The sequence below is a fragment of the Leptonychotes weddellii genome, chromosome 6 (assembly GCF_054177405.1).
Source record: "Leptonychotes weddellii isolate Sample4059 chromosome 6, ASM5417740v2, whole genome shotgun sequence".
In the NCBI taxonomy this organism is placed as follows: domain Eukaryota; kingdom Metazoa; phylum Chordata; class Mammalia; order Carnivora; family Phocidae; genus Leptonychotes; species Leptonychotes weddellii.
The window spans coordinates 16,651,802-16,657,415 of NC_138374.1; the positions used below are offsets into that span (position 1 = coordinate 16,651,802).

General features: G+C 40.1%; 1 non-coding gene across 1 annotated transcript; it reads left to right on the plus strand.

The window, feature by feature from the left end:
- The first annotated feature begins 3,294 nt into the window (after positions 1 to 3,294).
- Positions 3,295 to 3,401, plus strand: LOC115943035 (U6 spliceosomal RNA). Its single transcript, XR_004077631.2, has one exon. It is a non-coding gene; the product is annotated as a U6 spliceosomal RNA (small nuclear RNA).
- Positions 3,402 to 5,614: the final 2,213 nt, after the last annotated feature.

A 5,614-nucleotide genomic window follows, 5' to 3' on the forward strand; every position in this document is an offset into this window, starting at 1 on the left:
ACGCTCCAGCGAGACAATTTTCTCTAAGCAGTATGTGCAACAATGAAAATACCATTGTAATTGATGGTTTTACTGTTTTTTTATGTGTAGGTCCATTTTAGTTATTCCAACTACTCGCTATTTAAGTGACATAGCGATACTAGGTTTTATGATGGCTAAAATTCAGGCACATTCTGGCACCAAGCCCCGGTGTCCTACGTTCCTGTGTCTTAGCCAAGCTGACCTTGTCTCCTATAGAATAATCTTTCACTATTGGCTACAGTCCCAATGGCCAGTGCATCTGGAAGCTATAGTGAATTGGGCTGCCACTGGCTTATTTTGGACTTTGATTAATGGGCTCTTTAATCTGCCATGATGGTCAAATGCAGGCTGTAACGGGACGATCTCCCTGATGTCTTGTGGGGACTGAACATCCAGAGGATTCACAAGTTTACTGCTCCTTTCTCAAGGCTACTGGGCTCAGCCTGTTGCCAAGGGGAGCCAGAAGTTGGGAACACAGGCGATGAAAGCATGCCTTACAGAAAAATGCCGTAGCTTCCTTTCAGCGGTATTGGAGAGTGAGAGCATCCAGTTTTGCTCACTCAGCAGGTGCCTGGCTTGGTGCCTGGCTGTCAGCAGTGGTGGTGTGGAGAGGGCTGGAAGTATGGCCAGGCTGCTCCCAGCACATCGGATTCTTTCCGAGGTCTCAGAACCAAAGGAAGATTGCCGGCGTGTAGCCTGTTGATACGCTAAGCTTTGCACTGCGTAACATCCTGTGCTGAAAGGGTGTTCTTTGAAGTAACAACCTTTTAAAATTATGAGTGCTGTGCCCAAGCAGCTATCATTTTCTTAGAAATATCACTCCTCCCCTTTATTCAAATGACGCTGCACTTTCAATGATAAATGGCACAAAGCGGTCCAAGTAAAAAGGAAAAAAAAAAAAAAGAAAAGAAAACTTTTTTTTTTTTTTTAAGAGTGACCAGCTTAAAAAGAGACCTTTCTCCATTGAGGTGAAGGCTTTTCCAGGAATCTGGTGGGAGATGTAATTTGGAAGAAGCACCTGGACAGGTGCTCCATAGAAAGAATTAATTTAGAAACATGGATAACAACAAGATAACCAAGAAGAGGGAAGTCAGGAATTTGGGAGGCCCAGTCCTGCCGGCTGGTTACTCTGGTCTGTAATCTCTCATCTCCTGTGGTAGGATCATGTCTTTTGCACATCTACACCTGGGGTGACATAGTGTTTAGGGCCTACTAGATGCTCAGTGTTTGGTGTATGAAGAAATGGAAGTTTCCAGTGGAGTGAAGGTACTTGACCTCATACAGTAAACAGTCCCCAGACCTCTGGTTGCCCTACAAAGACAAGCAAAGTTGAGTTGAGGAACATGATCCCAGCTGGGAAATAAATCGCTTTTATGTTACCACAAATAATGCCGCATATGAAAACACGCCAAACTTAGAGGCTTAACACAACAGGTGTTTGTTTAGTTAATGATTTGGAGGGTGGACAGTTTAAGTTGACCTCAGCGGGGCAGGTCATATGGTCTAGGCTGGGATCCCACAGGTGCTTGGTTTCCTCGCCTGCAGGCCAGGTAGGCAGCTCTGCTGCTGGAGGTTAGCTAGATGTCAGCAGGGAGAGAGGGTTGACTGGGCCATGTGGCTTTCATCCTCCATCCTGCTTGCTTGTTCATGTGACAGCAATGCTATAGACTGACTGTGTCCTTCCCCAAATTCACTATGGTGAAATACTATCCCCCAGTGTGATGGTACTAGGAGAGGAGGCTTGTGGTCTGTGATTAGGTCACAGGGGCAGAGCCTTCATGAATGAGATGAATGCCCTTATAAAAGAGACCCCTTCCATGATGGGAGGACACAGTGAGAAAGTGCCTATCTCTGAATCCGGAAGTGGACTCTAATCAGACACTGAGTCTGCCAATACCTTGACCGACTGTGAGAAACAAATGTTTGTTGTCTGAGCCACCCAGTCAATGGTATTCTGTTAGAGCAGCCCAAACAGACTAAGCGAGTAGGGAATAGACAAGTTTTTTAAGGCCTAGATCGGAATGGGCAGCAACATCACTTCTAGCACATTGTATTAGCCATCCCAGACTCAAAGGATGGAGAAATAGCCTTTATCTTTTGATGGGAATACCTGCAAACTTACACTGCAAAGGGACGTGGATGGAGGAAGGAAAATAATTATGGTTATTATTTTTAAAATCAGCTTTATTGAGGTATAGTTAGCATACCAACAAACAGCCTGTATTTAAAATGTACAGTCTGATATGTTTTGACATATCCGTATGCCTATAAAACTATCATCACAATCAAGGTTATGGACACACCCCTCATCCTCAAAAGTTTTCTCATGCTCCTTTGTAATCCTGTCCTCCTTCCCCTTCCCCCATCCCCAGGTAACCACTGATTTGCTTTCTGTCTCTGTAGATTGGCTTGCCTTTTTTAGAATTTTATGTAAGTGGAATCATAAAGTAGGTAATTTTCTTGCCTTCCTTCTTCCCTCAGCATAATTATTTTGGGATTTATCCATGTTGAGTACTTATCCATAGTTCATTCCTTATTTGTGAGTGTTCATTTGTATAGATATAAGAATTTACACATTCATCTATTAATCAGTTTGGATTGTTTTTAGTTTGTGGTTATTGTAAATAAATCTGTTACGAATGTTCACATTCAAATCTTTGGAGAGATACTTTCCTTTCTCTTGGATAAACACCTAAGAGTAGAATGAGTGGATCGTAAAGTAGTTTTATGTTTAAGTTTTTTGAGAAACTGTCAAACTGTTTTTCAAAGTGGTTGTAGCATTTTACACTTCCACCAGCAATGTATGAGGGTTCTAGTTCCTCTAAATCATAGCTATCCCTTGTAATTGGTAACATTTTAAATTTTTAGCTACTCTGATAGGTATACACTGGTACTTCACTGAGGCTTTAATTTGAATTTCCCTAATGATTGACAATGTTGAGAATCTTTTCATGTGCTTATTTCCCTGTGGTATATCTTCTTTACTGAAGTATCTATTCAAATCTTTTGCTCATTTTTGAAAATGGGTTTTTTGTTTTCTTATTATTGACTTTATTTATTATTGACTTTTAAGGGTTATTCATATATTCTGGATATAAATCTCCTTTCAGAAATACAATTTGTAAATATTTTCTCTCATTTTGTTGCTTTTCTTTTATTCTCTTAGCTATCTTTTAAAGAACAAAGGTTTTAAACTTTGTTGAAAACTAATTTATCATTTTTTTTCTTTTATGGATTATGCTTTTGATGCGGTATCTAAAAACTCTTAACCAAGTGCTCACTTTGGCAGCACATATACTATAACTGGAACCACACAGAGACAATTAGCACAGCCCCTGCGCAAGGATGGCATGCAAATACGTGAAGCATTCCATATTAAAGAAAACCAAAAAGCAAAAAAACAAAACTCCTAACACAAAGTCATTAAGGCTTTATGTTTTCTTCTGGACATTTTATAGTTTATAAAGTTTATTGTTTTAGATACTACATTCATGTTAATTTTTGTATATGGTGTGAGGTATGGATATCCAATTGTTTCAGTATCATTTGTTATAAATATTATACTTTCTCCACTGAAATGCCTTCACATCTTTGTCAAAATGTTAGTTGTCCATGTGTGCATGCATCTGTTTCTGAATTCTGTTTTGTTCCATTGAAGTATTTGTTTGTCAGTGTGCTAATACCACACTGTCTTGCTTACAGTTTTATATCAAGACTTGAAATCAGGTAGTGTTAGTCCTTTATCTTCATTCTTTTTCAGAGCTATTTTGGCTTTTTGGAACAATCACTGTTTAGCCGCATGCTTGAGGAGACTTCTGCAGACCTCTGGGATGCTCTGTCAGTTCAGCTCTCTCCTCTCCTGTACTCTGTCCTTTAACTCTAACCACCTTGGTGTCCCCAGACTCTCAGCTCTGTCTCCTCAACTCAGCCCATTAGCTTCTGACAGGTGGCCTTGCCCTATGCCATGTCCTGGAAATGCTCTCAAGGCAGGAAGCGGGGGCAATCATAAGGCTCGCCTAATTTGTTTCTTGTCCCTCAAGGGTTATTTTTCTCTTTTGCCTGATATCCAGTGTCTTGTAAACCATTGCTTCATAGATTATGTTTGTTTTTTGGTTCAGGATGGCGGGTAAAATTGTTACTCCATCTTGGCTGGAGTGAAGCCTCAAATATGGCTATATTTGCAAGTAGTCTTCTACAGGAGATATAAAAAATCGAGATACTAATTACTCTTGCTTTTCTGTTTTGGCTTTGATCATTGGGTGAGCATCTATACCTCAATGTGGAAATAGTCTTAAGACATTTGGCCCAGCAATGGCTGGGTCAAAACAACAAACTGTAATTGTTCAAATTCCCATGGAATTGAATGACAGCAAAATATTTGGTAACTTGTGGGCATAGGGTGTGTCTGATACAACAGACATAACAGTGTATTTCCTAGAAATGCAGCTTGCCAAGGTCAGTTCAATTCTACAAGGCAAAGAGATGTGATATAGTCTGTTGTTTGGAAAACTGAAGTAGTTCAGCCTGGAGAAGCATATGTAGTATGTGTGGTGGGGAGGAGGAAAGAGAACTGAAGGGATCAAGGGGAATTATTTAAAGAAAAGGCTAGAACAGTATGCAGAGTCTAGACATGGTAGTACAAGCACCCTTGTACACAGAGTTATGGAATTTGGATTATACTGAAGGCAATGGAGAATCTGATGGGTTTTAAGGAGTTTAGTGACATTCATACTTTAGAAACACTATTTTGGAAGAAGGGTATGGGCAATGCTTGAACAGGATTTGGGTATAATCATGCAATATGCAAGAGATTCATTAGGTGGATGTTGGAATGGTTCTACTGAGGATTGAGGAAAACTTCAGAGAAGCACTAACATGGGTTACAGAAAAGCAGATGAGTTTAAGAGATATTTAAGAGACAAAGTCAGTAGAACTTTGGAATGGTGTAAACATATTTAGGGACTGGAAGGTGATAGGGAGAGAGGAATCAAGGATGACTACTGGGTTTTTGACTTAAATAAATGGGAGAAGTTGGAACAATTGAACAAAGGGATGAGTGTGTGTGTGTCCACATATGTATCAACAGACCCTCATGTGATAATTTGCTTTTTCTTAGACATTTCAGTTATCAAGCCTCTCTCAGTTACATCACATAAATCCAACTCATATTGGCTTAAGGAAAAAAGGAAATTTAGTGGCTCTCATAATCAAAAAGTCTGGGGTATCTTGCTTCATGTATATCTGAATCCAGGTGTTTAGTAATCTGAAATTGTTACTCTTCTTCTTTTGGCTCTGATTTTCTCTGTGTTGACTTTGTTCTCTGAGAGCCTATTTGTGTGTGTTTATGTGTGTGTGGTGGTGGCAACTGTGTCTTCCATTCTATCAGTTAAATAACCTCAAAGGAAAGGGAATGGATCTTTATCAATGGTTCTGAGTAAGAGTGATGAAACGGACTTTCACTGGATCTCTCTGACCCATGTACCCAACCCTAAGTCAATCACTACATCCAGGGAGATAGATTATTCTGATTGGCCAGAGTAGGAGCACATGACCCCTCCAGAAATCTGGGTAGTGGAGTCAACCACACCAGAAT